Source organism: Pelodiscus sinensis, chromosome 2 (assembly GCF_052426305.1).
Source record: "Pelodiscus sinensis isolate ZL-2025 chromosome 2, ASM5242630v1, whole genome shotgun sequence".
NCBI classification, from domain to species: Eukaryota; Metazoa; Chordata; order Testudines; family Trionychidae; genus Pelodiscus; species Pelodiscus sinensis.
In genome coordinates, this window is record NC_143053.1 from 32,989,760 (window position 1) to 33,006,030 (window position 16,271).

The 16,271-nt window shown below is 43.0% G+C and overlaps 1 protein-coding gene and 1 long non-coding RNA gene across 8 annotated transcripts in view; one reads left to right on the plus strand and one right to left on the minus strand.

Annotated features, from left to right (window-relative positions):
• Positions 1-16,271, minus strand: part of OXR1 (oxidation resistance 1) — a 397,147-nt gene that overhangs the window by 146,789 nt on the left and 234,087 nt on the right. The gene's annotated exons all lie outside the window — the stretch shown is intronic.
• LOC112544064 (uncharacterized) overlaps positions 1-16,271 on the plus strand; it is a 65,848-nt gene that overhangs the window by 37,008 nt on the left and 12,569 nt on the right. For all 3 annotated transcript variants that reach the window (XR_012901268.2, XR_012901267.2, XR_003087381.3), the window contains exon 2: positions 2,732-2,832. This is a non-coding gene — a long non-coding RNA (uncharacterized LOC112544064). The remainder of the gene's footprint in view (positions 1-2,731; positions 2,833-16,271) is intronic.

Sequence of the window (16,271 nt, forward strand, 5' to 3'; positions counted from 1 at the left end):
TGCTTGTGTTAATGAAGTTAATCTTTGTCAGGGTGAAAGTGGCTCATTCATAGCATTTGGTATGGAGAAGTGAATATTCAGAACAGGGAAATTGCCTTTGTAATGCGTTAACCAGTTGAGATCTTTATTCAATCCTAAATTGATAGTGTTGAATTTGCAAATAAATTCCAGTTCCGATGCCTCTCCTTGTAATTAGGTTTTGAAATTCTTTTGTAGAAGGATGGCTACTTTCAAATCCATTACTGAATGTCCAGGGAGGTTAAAGTATTCCCTTCCAGATTTATGTGTCTTACCATTCCTGATGTCTGATTTGTGTCCAGTTATCCTTTGTCACAGAAACTGTCCAGTTTGGCCAATATACATGGCACTTGATGACATGTATCACATTAGTGGATGTGCAGAGGGTAAATGCAGTCATAAGTGACACTTTTTAACTCAACTGTGGCCTCTAACATCATTTCACATTTTGAACCATATAGCTAACAATCCAAGGTCAGAGCAGCAAGCTAAATAAACATCCAATTTCAACACGTTACAGAATTCAAATGGGTTAAAAAAAATTCAAAGTAGCCTGTCCAAGTCAGAAAGATGCAAGCAGAAATCTAAGCCCATTTGACATCTGATTCCAGGGGAAAGACTGCTAACAACATTTTGTAAGCTACACCTATAAAAACTGTGACTGGGTCACCCTGCTTTCTGTACCTGCTTTCTGCTGTGGGAAATCTGCTGAGCTTTAACTTATGGCTTTGTAATAGCCTAGAGGATGAGAATAAAAGATGTAGGGCTGTTTTCATTTTTCATGTAGTAAAACACCCAATGCAAGAGAAAGCAGCAGGGAACTCTGACAGGCAGTAATCATAGCTGTATACAAATGGTACAGAGACCTCCTATTGTGCAAGACAAAGGAGATTCAGCTAGGACAGGAACTGAGAGAAAAAGGGGAGCGAGAAATAAGTTATCAGAGCATCATAAACATCAAGGAGAGGGGAGAGAGAAAGAAGGTATCACTAGTAACAGGGTGAGATCTGCAGTAAGAATGATACCTATAAAAATGGCTTTTACCAAGAATAGCAGAAGATGGTTTTGGTGCCTCCCTTACTCTTTTGGGACAGCCGATCAAACAAACGAGAATTGAAGATGCAGGAGCAAAAAAGAAAAGAAAAAGCACCCAAATAAAGTGAACAAACAAACAAAACCCAACTAATGAGACAATGCTCCCTGGAATTTAGCACCCAGGGAAAATACCCAGATACCCTAGAACAGGCTCTGGACATTACATATAAATATGACCCAGCTGTTTGCAGCAAACAGTAAAACACAAGTTCTGAAGAGGGTGAGGGGAAAAGAGTGGAAGCTGGCACTGTACCTGGAGTATTTGAGAGACTGAAAAGCCAAATATATTAGCTACTATGGTTTTCTCTTCACTGCCAAAAAAGGCGGGTTTTCAGGGGTACGAGTAACTTAAATATCTATAGTTACTGGCTTATCACAACCCCTTCTCCCCCTTGACAGAAGGGGCTATGGAAAGGTGGTTTTGGGGATTGCAATGGGCCTGTGCCTGTAAGAAATTTAAGTGTGGGGCTCAGGGCAGGGGGCTGAAGGGTGCAGGGAGCTCAGGGCAGGGCTTGTGGGGGGCTCAGTGTAGGGGTAGCCCAGGGGAGGGGGCTGAGGGATGTGTGGGAGCTCTCCCTGATTTTAGAATGGAGGGTTCCTACATTGGAGGCAGGGGAATGTTTGGGAGCTCAGAGCAGGAGGCTGGAGTGTGTGCAGGAGCTTAGGTCAGGAGGTTGGAAGTGTGGGGGGCTCGGGGCAGGAGTTGGGATGTGAGGGGTGCAGGAGTTAGGGCAAGGGCATGAGGAGCAGGAATCAGGGCAGGGAGTTGCAGAGGGATTCAGGACAGGGCTTGGGATATAGAGTGGGGCTCAGGGCAAGGGGAAATTCAGGGCTGGGAGTGCAGCCACCATGCTGCCGGATTCCCCGGGGGCCATGGAGACCATAGTGCCCAGCCACCGGAGAAATGGGGCTGAAGCCTGGGTGCTCTGTGGCCAGAGCCCTGTGGCAGCATCCAGAGCACACCCCCTGGTGGCCATTCTCTCACCAATGTGCTGCACTGGGGGGTACCAGCTTACTTCCACCTTTGGCTTTTATATAGCAAGGTCACCTATGCCACACAGACTGAGAGTTCTCTCCTGTAAAATCCTAGTGGATACAAGGCACCTGCACTGTTTACCGGCGGTAGCTTGGGGAGACCAAAGCAATGCTTCCTTCCTATGGCTGACCTCGTCTTTTGCCTATAGCAAAACTATACAGCTAAGTTGCCACAGGATTTCACAAGAGGATCTTTAACATGTGTGAGTTTGTGAAGGGGAAAATGTATACATCATTAGTGTGAGGAGTACAGGGGCAGCAAAGAAAGAGGGAAAGGTCTATCAAGATCCGGAGGACAGAGGTGTGCAGAAAAAGGAAGGGAAAGGAGGAATGAACAAAATGAGGGATTTAGAAGCTCTCCCCATATTTTAGAATGAAGTGTTCCTCCATTCTGGTTTTTTATATGAGATTTGACAGTCTTTCTGTGGCTTACAGTTATTAAAAAAAACCCAAACACTAATTTCCCTAAACTTTTCCCAGGGAAAAACAGAATCCTCTCTGACAGGCCTGCCCACTTTTGATACGATGTCACTCTCATGATCCGAAAAATTACAAATTGGATATGTTTTGCATATCATTTCAGGCATCTCCTATTGATTCCATTTGGAAGTTTGCCCATCAATAATCTTGTTTCCAGTGACAACAGGACCGGCTGTGAAGTTTAATCTAATTAGGCGCTTCAAGGTTAGATACGATCATTTGATTTATTTTGACATTCTTATAATCTGATATTGAAAACATTGATATTGCATTCAAATTATCAGGATGTTCTATAAAAGCTATCACTCAGTTGCTACCCCTAATATTCCCTCCCACCTTCAATTAGCCTCGATGGGTCTGATTCTGCAAACATTTGCTGCTGTTGTAGCATACACAAGCATTCCCATTAGAGCCAATGGGACTAAGCAGGACTGTACACAGAAACGTTTGCAGAAACAGGAAGTATCTTTGTAGAACCTAGAAAACCACAGTGTTCTCTCTCTCAATTGGGTCTACAGCTGCAGCTGTTCACTTAATACTCCAGGAACACAATCAGAAATATTTTGGCATGCTAAGGTTCTATAGATCATGACTTTCTTACCCTCACAAAATAGTACAATGGCTTTCAGCCTTTCCAAACTAGTGTACTCCTTTACACTAGTCATGGTTTGGTTGTGCCAGGAAAATGGGAAGTGCTGTGAATGGGACTGTTTTCCAGCACATGGAAAGGGATGGGGCTGCTATTTGGAAGGACGCGATACTGCAGAGTAACCATCGGAGGCAGTGAGGTCAGGGGAGAGCTATACTGTAGAGCAGTGGTTCCCAAACTTTTTGGCATCACAACCCCCTTTTTGATTTTTGAAAAACCCTCATGCCCCCGAGGGGGGAGGAACTGAACAAGGCAACAAAACTTGATGCAGGGGGAGGCTGGGTCGCCTCGCGCCACCCTGGAATTTCTTCACACGCCCCTCAGTTTGGGAACCCATGCTGTAGAGTGACCACTGGAGAGAACCACACCATCAAGAGAGTGGTGAGCTGAGGCTCGCCATCTTGCCTGCCACCAAACAGGATAATTTGCTCCCTGCCCCAAACTCCTTGTCCCCAGCCCTTGGCTGCTGCACCAGAGAGGGGTGAGGGCAGGGAGAAAGCTCTGCCAGATGCAAGGGTAGGGGAATGTCCCTGCTGTGTGTGGAGAAAAAGCCCTGCTGGATGAGAGCCGCTGTCCTGAGCCCTTCCTCACCCCCAAACTTCACTGTTCCATGCCCCAGCCTCCACGCCATACCCTATATCCCCAAGGGCTTGCCCTATCTCCTTCACATATGCCCCCCGCACCACCAGCTCCCTGCCCCAAAGGACTTGAGTAATTCCAGGTATGTCTTCTAGTTATAAGATGAATCAAATAGATATTGCACTTATATTTTGGTATAGAGCAGCATCAAAAGTCACTGTATGAAATTTTAGTTTGTACTGACTTTGCTACTGCTTTGTTTTTATGTACCTTGTTGTAAAAGTATGCAAATATCTAGATAAATTTTTATACTTCCTTGAAGACTTCTGCCTATCCCCAGGGATAAGCATAACCCTGGTTGGGAAACACTAGAATAGATCATACACCACAATATCAGTGAGGCCACTTGTGGGTTAAAATCCTACTCTCTATTAGTAAGATTATCACAGACTGGCTCATAATAATTTCAATTCCAGTCTAAATCATTAACAAAAATCAATCTGTGTTAAACAGGAAAAAAAGCCTCAGGAAAAAACACAAGAGTTTATTTTTGTTAAAAGCAATGAAACAAGTGAAAAATATATTAAACAGTAACATCATTTTCATAGTAGAAAAAACAAATAAGGAAACATACATTCTTCATTCCTAGGAAATAATTCAAGCCTGGCTTCTATGTTTTTCTTTGGAAGAAGAGATTGAAAACAATCAAGCATAATAGTTTTTAAATGAACATACATCTACGAAGAGACAATTGTTTGTGCAGTGTCATGTAAACTGACAACATAAAAAGAAAGAATCAGTCTAGTAGATGGCAGCAGGGGGCAGCAGTATGCTAAGTATGGGATAGAGATCAGTATTGGACATTCTTGTTTACTGTACCTTATCATTGAGCTCCATGTATTTCAATCTCATGCCAAATATTTACTTGTTCTGGCAAAACAGGTTTAATCTTTTCAAAGTGAAAAGTGAAAGATGGGCTCTTAAAAAAGAAGTCTTCTCTGAGTAATGAATGTAGTGGGAAAATCTCTGCATTCTGATAACAAATATCCTCTCTCAGTTGAAAAAAACATTTTAATGCAACAAATACACAAAACTGGAGACAAGAAGTAAGATTTAGGTTGTCCAGGGTACAGACTCATAGCCAATTATGGTGAAAATCTCAAGAGGTTCACACTTTGAGTGCAAATACCAATCCAAAAAAGGTTGGATGCTTAATAAAATCTCTTTCATGTGTGTTAAATTGGGCTGGAAATCTCAAACAGAGATTCTGTTTTAAATAGAAACCAGAAATAATTCTGGGATACAAGGAGAGGGGAGAACAAAACCTCCCTCACCTAAATATTTCAGAACTTTAATAAAATTCTGGGCAAAGTTTTTGAATAATGGGGCCAGAAATGTTTTTATGTGAATTGTTTTACCCATCCTTAACCACCATGCAAGCCAAATTTAGACATGTAAGCAAATCTTTTATATACTTACATCATGTCCACATTTGACTCCCTATCTTCTGGAAAGGATAGGTTATTAATTTCTATTATAGGAACACATGTTTTAAAGATACATATGGTGTAGTGCAATTCAAATGGGAAAACTAAACAAGATATAGCCAGGGCTCTAATAATGATGCAAGTTAGTTTTTGAACTTTAGAAAAATAATTTGTGAGAAGTAACATATTAATGCTGCAGAACACAACAGTGTTACCCATAGGCAATATAGCTCAGAATTTCAAAGTGAATATAAACATAATTTGGGTCACACCTAGTATGTTTGCAAACAATGGTACATGGCAAAAATCATGATTCACCACCACATTGGAGAAAAGCTGTTATTATAATAACTGACTGGTAAACTAGTGTTTACTGGAAATTTAATGACTAAGGTCTCAATCTTTACTCACTGGGCCAGATTTTCACACGCTTTAAATCTGTATAGCTCCAAAGACATCAACAGAGCTACACTGATGTACATCAGCTAAAAATCTGACCCAGATCTTATGTAAGATTTTGTAAGCATTTTGTAATGCTTTTGTAAGCATTGCCCCACAATAAGACAACATGGTCATTGTCTCCTTCCATACATGTGACGACTATAACACAAGTAAACTTACTTATGTATAAGTGTTTGACTGGTCAGGCCGTAATGGAAAGAAGAACCTCCACTCCAAGGGCACAGTGCAAACAAATACTAACTGCAGAAAATTTTAATTAGTGGCTTATGAAGAAACAATTATAAAATGAGGCCAAAGTAGGTTTGCCACATGAGAAGAGAAAGGAACAAATCATATTGCCATAAAAGTCAAAATCCTTCTAATTAGTCTTTAATAAACAGATGATGCCTTATAAAAACATTCTGCATGTAAATAAATCTGTCTGGATGTAGCAGATTTTTCTGGGGATAGGCGGATTGTCTTCATTTTTTGTTATCAAGTTTATTTATACAGGCATATCTCATTATTTCTTTAAAATATGTCTGATCTTGTGTAGTCTCCCCCTGAAGCCATATGACAGTCATCATTTTTACAATGATCATGGAGGATTAGCAGCCCAGTCCTCATTTCTTTTTATCAGGGCTAGAGATGGTTGAAACTCAGAATTTCTGCTCTGCTGAGATTTCCCTGGAAAGTCCAAACACAATGTTTAGTCAATTCCATTTTGGATTTAAAACTGGCAAAGTTGAACTTCCCCACTGAATACAAAGTATGATTGCTTTTGTTTTGGAAAAATCTGTTTGGTTCAATTTTCCTACAACAATTTTCTTGCCCTGACTCCCAGGAATGCCTTATAGGGGCTCACTGGGCTGTCCCAACTCCTCCTGAAGGAGTTCCTGAGAATCAGAGGTGCCCCCAGTCCACATAGCAAGGCTCCGAGAACTCCAGAGACAGTTGGCTTGAATTGCAGAGCGCAGCTGTAGAGAAGGGAGGCAAACCCTGCTTAGAGTTGGCACGCTCAGGGTTTTTAGGCATCTGGCTCCTTGAAAGGAAACTTGGAAGCTCTGGCATCTTGGGGCTGCCCTGGAGTTGCAGACCTTGGAAGCCCAGACTCCTTAGAAGTTTCTGATGGAAACTTCCCGTGATTTTATGGAAGTCCATCAAACCTAAACCATTATCAAGTGGAACAAAACTTTGTTTTGCTGGATAAAAATTCCAACAAACTCTAACTGATGGCATAATTCATATGCAGATCAATGGAAATAGGACTGGGTCCTACGGGCGAAGCTCTGGCCCACTAAAGTCAATGGTAGTTTTGCTCCTGATTTCAATGGGGGCAAAGCACTCTGAGGCCTTGTCTTCACTACAGTTTTGTTGACAAAAGGCAGCTTTTGTCAACAAAACAGCAAATGCGTACATGCTACAATGCAACTTTTTGGGGGGCAAAAATGCCATTTCACCTACAAATACCTCCCCACCTCAGTGAGAGACATAAGGCTTTCTGCACACAATTTTTGTTGCTGAAGTGCCAGTGTAGACATCAAGTTTGATTTTATCACTCTACTTGACTTCCAGGAGGTATCCCACAATGTCCAATCTGACACTTCTGGTCAGCAGCTCGAATCTCCCTGCCCTGCAACCAGATAAACAACCATCCATACCTCCCACTTAGAAGCCAAGGGAACTTTTGAAATTCCATTTCCTATTGGCCCAGTGTGGCTAGGTCTCATCACATCTTTCTAGGTGACCAAGGCTGGCTACTGCAATAAATGCTGTCCCACTTGGAACACTGCAGAGCTGCTAAATAAGCTCAGTATATGGGAAGCCATCCCTGCTGTGCTTCAGCCACAGGAATTTTGATATGAACAGGCAGATTGCTCAAGGCTTGTGCAAAAAGGGCTGTGATCAGGACACACTGCCATGCAGAGTGAAAATAAAGGAGCTGAGCCATGTGTACAATAAGGCAAGGGAGGCAAACCACTACTCTGATGCTGTACCTAATAAGAGCCGGATGCTATTTTTTCTCTGTCACTAAAGAAACAAACAGGGATGCTCTTATTTCTAACTAGTGATTCTGTAAGACCCCAAAACATGCACAAAATATTGTTTGTTATTCAATGCTGTCAAACATGACCTTTGCTTGAATCAGTAATGAACTTACAAGAAGACAGTTCTTCAATGGCAAACCGTAGTTACAGAAATATAAAAAACGCTGGTATAATTCACGTGATACAGTAACTCATGACTATTTATTTTATATGTAAAATATTAAACAGTTAACATTACACAATAGTATACAATCAATATAGCAAAACAGAGGTAAATATTGAAAAGCCCTGTGCACCTCTCCTACCCCTGCATTTACACGTGGCATTATGTTTTCAAGCTCAGATGGGATGATGTAGCTGCACAAGTCTCGGTGAGAATGCCAAATTCATGCATAGTTAATTCAGCACTTCTCATAAATGAATGAGGATTGGCAGAGCCATGAGTCTAGACATGCAGAGGTAATCTTCTGTGAAAAATCTGTGGGCAAGTGCCACTCTTGTGCAATGCTAGACAAAAATTAAAATTATGACAGAATGTGACTGCATTGTCTAATACAGTCGGAATAACCTGATTATTTTATAATAGTTCATGGGTGCCTTTATTAACAGTTTCTATAAGCAAAATTGGCATAATTGTATATGCATACATCACACAAGTGCTATTTAAGGGCTCAATAATATTAAAAGCTCATGATCTATGTCTGACCTGTTTCTGAGAAAAACAGCACGTAACAGAAACATACAAGCAACTGCACTCTGAAATGATATTCCAAGAAGAATCAGTTACCATTGGAGTTGTCCTCTTGATTTATAACTGCAATTGCAAGCTCTGCATGAATTCCATATGCTGATGGTAATGACCCCAACTTAAAAGGCACATGACTTAGCAATGAGTGGAGGCAAACTAAAACTTCTATCAAGAATTCTTTGAATTACACAAAAACCATGTAAGCAAGGAGTATCTGGGGTAGTTCTACTAAGATGTCTTTGCAGGTTGCTGGATTTTCACCCACATCATGCTTGCTACAGTTAAAAATATATGGAAATTGACCACAACAATGGGACAGCCAATCAGTGAATAAACATGTATGATGGGTCATGATCCTTGCAACTTTCACAAGATATGCTGAGACCCCACTGATCCTGCTTTCCCTGACAGACTAGGCACCCCAACCCTGTCTTGCTGAGCCTAGCTCTCCTGCCAGCTTCAGCACAAACACAGGGACAGATCTGCAGACACAGGCTGAAACCAATATAATATGAGGCCTTTTCACAGCACTCAAGTACACAATCCCTCTGGGAGCGGAACCCTAGATAAATCTATTGTATGCTGTATAGAGATATAATATAAGCTCATAAAAATCACCGTCTTTTTCCATGTAAAGAGAGAAATGCTCCATGGTAACAATTATTTACAGAGGGTTTATTAATAAACAAATGTGATTGTATTAAGTATAAAAGGGAGGATTTAAGTGCATAAGAATAAGCACATAGAACAAAGTAGGTTACTAAGAAATATAAACAGAACATGCAAACTAAGATTAATACATTAAAGAAACTAGTTACATGAAAGTATCTCACACTAAATGTTGGCCTAATAATCTTCTTCACTGACCAGATATTGTTCCAGCCTGGGCCCAGTCTCTTCTGCCAGTTCAGTTTTAGTTGCTTCTTGGTTGGGGTGGATGGGAAGAAGTGACAACCTGGATTACTTCACTACCCAATCTTAAGAATATAAGAACATTAGAATGGCCATACTGCGTTAGACCAAAAGTCCATCTAGCCCAGAGGTCAATGATAAATGAAACATTGTACTCACATACTGTATAATTGGACTTTTGCTGCTGCTAGGGGTGAGTTTGTGGATGTGGGGGTGCAGGAGTCAGGGTTGGGATATATGAGGGGCTCAGGACAGGTGTTTGGGGGAGGTACAGGAGGCAGGGCAGGGTGCTGGGGATAGGAAGCAGAGTATGCGGGGGGTCCTGCGGCTGGATTATCCTACCTGGCTGAGGCTGAGCTACTGCTCCCAGGCAGCAGTGGCTGAATGAGAGGCTGGACCTGGATCACCACAACTGGATTGCAGCCTTCCCTGCTACCCATGCCACAGCAGGAGGGAGGGGCCACCGCCAGCCCTTCCTGTGACCCGATGGGGGCCAGACTGCAAGGCCTACCCCAGGATTGGGGCCAGGGATAGGGCACTATGGCCATATTGGGTGCTGGGTCCTGATTGGAGCCTTGCTGATCAGGCTGCTGTGGCTGGACTGCTGCAGCAGTTGAGGGGCTACCATGGCTGGGCCACAGAGTCTGACCCAAGAGAATGGCGGCTGAGGACAGACCATGGCTATAACATGGTAGCTGGAGTCAGGCCACTGTGGTCAGATGGAGGCATCTGCCGCGGCCAGCCCCTCTCACTATCCCAGCTTGGAGCGTGCATGCATCCCCTTCAGCGCGCCTTCTGTTGGCCCTTTAAACAAGCAGAGATATGTGCTCTTTACACAGTCAGATGATGCACTAGGAATGACCATCACCTACTGGGATAACCTCATGACAGGAGAAGAACCTCTTAAACCTGGAGGATTCAGTCATAACCCTGGGTAATGAGAGTTCCCAGCAGAAAAGGAAACCTATGCTAGTCCAAGAATAACAGGAAGGAAAGAGACAAAGGGAAAATATTTAAAGAGATAAAGGGAAGAAAACTTTTAAAGGAAAGAATTACTAACTAAGAACTAGCAACAAATGCACTAATACCACTAAGGGCACTAAAGACATGTACGCAGGGCTCTGCTAAGGATTCCATGCCAGACCATGGGCAGCTGAGAAGGATCTAAGCATGTTGGACCACATAATGCTATTATATAGACAGTGGGAGACCAGGAGAAGCGCATATGCAACCCAATGGGCAAAGCTATAGAAGATCTCCAATACCAAGCATAGGCATGGCTACACCTACAGTGGTGTAACCACCAGGATGCTATGCAAAGAAGAACTGAAACTTCGGGAGTTTGATTATCACTTTAGCTAGAGCAACTTTACGTTGTTATCAAAGAAAGCTGTGTAATGAACTGCTGCTTGTCTTCCCAATGCGGAGAATGAGATGCTGAACTGAAGGGCCTAATAACCAATTCTCTACTGCTTTGCACCTTGTGTACCACATCAGTTCAAAGTGGATGTAAAACCCTACCTAATCAGAATTTTATATCCACTCTGCACAGATACAAAAGACTTTATAAGATGAAAGGCAGTGGAGAATCAATTTGTATGAATTCCTAGGAAGAAAGGAAAGCTGTAGCACTATTTAGGTTCTCCAAAGATCTCACTAAAGTCCTTATTCAAAGAGGAAAGTGAGGACCAGTTATTCCAGACATATCCAATGTCTGAAAGACAAGTAGTGAAACAGTTGCTTTAAATTGTCTTTATACATCAAAAGAGGATAGTAATTGGCAAATGCTATTCTTGTTTTTACTTTATTCACCTTTAAAACAAACAAATGTAATTCAATAAGATAGAAAAAAAAGTCAGATCCTAAAAGAAATTACATAGTGCTAAATTAAAAAACAATTAGTTCACTATTAAACTAATTGCTTGGAAGCCTCCATAAGCCACAGTGAGAAAATTCATTCAATGTAGTTCATAAAGTTCAATAAAAGCAATTCATATAATCAATTTCACTCCCCATGTGTTTGGTCTCAAAAAGAGGCAGAGCATTAACTTTAATGATGTCAACTTGCCGTCACTGTCAAATATAACCAAATTAGTGTCCAAGTTAATATTTAAAAACACATTTCACACACAGGAAAGTAATTAATGCATTACTTGCTCGCCATCTACTGACATTCTTAGTCAGGAAATCCTTTCCATCAAAGAAATGCTATCGTATAAGTGAACAATTTTATAATACACCTGGCTTTCTTAAACATATGAGGGAACTTCAGAAGTTTTGTATGTATTTGATGTGGCACCTGTAGCAGGCAAAATTTCTAAGACATTTTTTAAAATATTAACATAGAGGCAATTCCTACCAGATATGGACAGTTGCAGAGGTTCCACCCTGGAGGGATATATGTGTATTGTTTAAGACTGTTTGATGCAATGCTAGCCATGGCAGTGCTCAGCCCAGGTAAGGTATGCTATACACCACAACATTATAGTAGAGTTTTACTTTCCTAGGGGCGGCGTTACGGGACCAACCCAGCACCTTAGCTGCTCTGCCCCGGGCGTCCCCAAGTTAGCCGCTGCTGAAACTGACCAGCAGCTGCCTCCGGGAAGCCCAGGGAAGAGCAACTGGGGTGCTGCCGGGTTGGTCCTGAAGTGCCGAGGGGCGGCACTACGGGACCAACCCAGCAGCACCCCAGCTGCTCTGCCCCAGGCATCCCCAAGTCAGCCGCAGATGAAACTGACCAGCGGCTGACTTGGGGAAACCCGGGGTAGAGCAGCTCCAATTGTCCAGCTGCCTGGAGCACTTCAGGGTTCCAGGTGGTGCTGGACTAGCAGGAGTGCCGGACCACTGGATGCCGGACAACTGGAGTTTTACTGTACCTAGTAGCAAATGAGTCAATTATGTTGCCTGGGCTCAGGAAGGAGAGTATCATAGGGCACAAACAAAGGTGCTATTCACCCCCAGCAAAAATGTATGGGGCTTATGAAGCTCATACCTGCCCCTGCCCTATTCTCGAAAAAGGGATGTAAATTAGACACTAACGGGATTTAAATTTCCCGCACTTCATTTGCATAATGGCGGCCGCATGGTTTTTTCAAAAAGGGGCTTTTTGAAAGAAAAACGGCTCTTTAGACAGGGATCTTTCAAAAATAAGACACTTTTCCAAAAGATCCTGTACTCCTCAAAAAACGAGGTTTACACGATCTTTTGAAAAAGGGTTTTATTTTTGAAAGATCCCCCTCTAAACAGCTGTTTTTCTTTTGAAAAGCCCCTTTTCAAAAAAACCTGCAGTCACCATTATGGAAATGAAGCATGGGAAATTTAAATCCCGGTTTCATTTGCAATTTTGAAGTGTTTAATTTACATCCCTTTTTCGAGAAAAGGGATGTAGTCTACACACAGCCTAGGATTGCCAACTTTCTAATAGCAGAAAACAGAACACCCACTCCGCAACATCCCTTCCTGGCCCTTCCCCAACTTTTCCCCAGGCCCCAACCCCTACTCACTACATTCCTCCTCTTTTAATGGCTTACTTTCCTCCAACTTCACTCACTTTCACTGGATTGAGGCAAGAGGTTGGGGTGTAGAAGAAGGTCAGGGATTTAACTGGGGATGTAGGCTTTGGGTTGAGACCAGAAATGAAGGGTTTAGGGTACAGGAGGGGCTGTGGCCTGGGTGTTGAGGCACGAAGGGGTGAGGCTATGGGATGGCGATGAGGGATTTGGGTTACCTGGGGGCTCTGAGTTTAGGGGGCAGGAATGGGGCTTGGGGTGTGGGTTTACCTCAGTCAGATCCCAGTCAGTAATGCAGTAAGGCTAAGGAAGGTTTCATGCTTATCCTGGCTCTGTGCTGCAACCTGGAGGCAAGCCCATGGGTCTGGTGCCCATGTTGTGGGGAGGGGGTCAGGAGGCTCCATGCACTGCCTCTCAGCTCCCATTGGCTGATTTCCAGCCAATGGAAGTGCAGAGCCACTGCTCAGGGCAGAGGCCATGCCTGTAGCCCCATGGCCACCCCCACCTAGAAGCAAGACCTACTGACAGTTTCCAGGTTGCAGCACTGTGACAGGACAGATAGGGACTAGTCTGCCCTAGCCCTGCATCACCACCAGCCAGACTTTTAATGGCCCAGTTGGAGGGGCTGACCCAAGATGCCACAGTCCCTCTTTTACCAAGCATTCTGGTCGAAAACTGGACAGGTGGTCACCTTATCCCCTCCCTTTCCTTGCTGCTACTTATCCCACATTTCTTTGAACAATTATTTCTGTTGTGCATATTGTTACACAAAAAGGAAACATGAAATCTTATTAAATAAACTCAAGAGCATAAAATAATATTTATAAATCTGGGAATGAGATCCTTACTTTTAAAGGGACCTGCTTTTCTACACCCATATTAATTTACTGGATACAAATATATTATTCTCATACTCACTAATGTAGCAGGAGCAGTGATAAAGTATACAGTTAACTACTGTGCCATGAATTATGCTCTCATAGGGTATGTTTACACTTGCAGCCTAATTCGAACTAGGACTGCAAATGTAGGCATTCAGTCTTGCAAATCAAGCCTGAGATTTAAAAATCCTGCGCTTGATTTGCATCTTCCTCGCCGGCTGCCATTTTTTGAAACTTACAAGCCCGAAGTAACTACCCGCGTCAGTGAAACGGGCATTCGAAATAAAGCCCTAGTTCAAACTACCTGTTAAACCTCATTGCAGGAGGAATAACAGGTAGCTCAAACTAGGGCTTTATTTCGAATGCCCGTTTCATTGCCGCGTGTAGATGTGGGCAGTTACTTTGGGCTTGTAAATTTCAAAAAAAAAAAAAAATGGCACCCGGCTGGGAAAATGCAAATCAAGCGTGGAATATTTAAATCCCGGGCTTGATTTGCAAGTCCGAATGCCTACATTTGCAGCCCTAGTTCGAATTAGGCCGCAAGTGTAGACATACCCATATAGACATTAATTCTATAGCAAGAGTTATGGAAGCAGACACACAAAAAATGTAGAAAACATATTTGTGTTTTTATGCTAATATTATCTCACTCAGAGATTAAACATTATGCAAAAGCCATGAACCCTTGCAGTGATTTGATTACACATAGAAACACCATCAGGACTATGGGCTTTGAGTCACTTATTGAATTCCTATAACCAGGGCTTGCCGAACCGCAGCGAGCCCCACTCGCCAGCTGCGCTGTCCAGCAATCTGTGCATGCGCAGATCGCCCGAACCCAGCTCTTCCAGGTTACAATCTACTTGCCACGGGCGAGTAGATTGTATAAATTTTTGAGCCCTGCCTATAACAACTGTAGAATGTTACATCACGTGCTGTACAAAAGACCTGAAGCTAAGGGGTTTGTTACCTTTTCTGCTGATTGCTTTGTGCAGTGGCCAGAACCTAATTTTCACTATAATATATGACTCAACAAACTTTACTTCAGTGATCAATGTGACAGGTTGAATCACAGAAGTTCTCTTGGGGTTATCCTCTTGTGTTCTGATCATGCCACTGATACTCACCTTCCTGTTCTCAGGGACTCCCCACCATTCTGTCCTGTTGGGCTAAACCCTCTGGTCTCCTCTAGTCAAAAGGATAGAGTTGGAGTTACTGCCCCCCCCAGCAGTGCAACACAGACACTGAACCAGTTCAGTGCTGGGAGGGTTCAGCTATAAGAGCTCACAACCAGGAAACTGTTGTAGAGTAGGCTTTTTCTGACCATGGCCTTTGTGTACAGCCCATCCTGCCACAGTAGGCCCCTCTATGAAAACAGACCATGAGATACTCAGAGGAACATGGGACGCACAATGTAGCTTTTTGTGAACGGAATTTAACCTTGTAGGCATCATAGAACAGGGAGGTGAGCATGAAAAGATAGAACACAGCTGCAAGAGATAAATAAAGCGACGAGGAGTCCTGTGGCACCTTATAGACTAACTGAAGTGTAGGAGCATAAGCTTTCGTGGGCAAAGACCCACTTCGTCAGATGCATGTAGTGGAAATTTCCAGAAGCAGGAATAAATATGCAGGCCAGGATCAGGCTGGAGATGACCAGGTGGATCCAATCAAGGAGGATGAGGCCCACTTCTAGCAGCTGATCTGGAGGTGTGAATTCCAAGAGAATAGAAGCTGCTTTTGTAGTTAGCAAGCCATTCACAGTCTTTGTTTAATCCAGAGTTGATTGTGTCAAACTTAAAGATGAACTGTAGCTCAGCAGTTTCTCTTTGAAGTCTGGTCCTGAAGTTTTTTTGCTGCAGGATGGCTACTTTTAGATCTGCAATTGTGTGTCCAGGAAGATTGAAGTGTTCCCCTACAGGTTTTTGTATGTTGCCATTCCTAATATCAGATTTGTGTCCATTGATTCTTTTACGTAGGGACTGTCCTGTTTGGCCGATGTATATAGCAGTGGGGCATTGTTGGCACATGATGGCATATATTACGTTGGTGGATGTGCAGGAGAATGTACCAGTGACAGTATGGCTGATCTGGTTAGGTCCTGTTATGGTGTTGCTGGTGTATATATGTGGGCAGAGTTGGCACCGAGGTTTGTTGCAAGGATTGGTTCCTGAGTTCGAGTTATTATGGTGCGGTGTGTAGTTGCTGGTGAGAATATGCTTCAGGTTGGCGGGTTGTCTGTGGGCAAGGACCGGCCTACCTCCCAAGGCCTGTGAGAGCGAGGGATCATTGTCCAGGATGGGCTGAAGATCACTAATGATGCGTTGGAGAGGTTTTAGCTGGGGACTATAGGTGATGGCCAGTGGTGTTCTGTTGGTTTCTTTCTTGG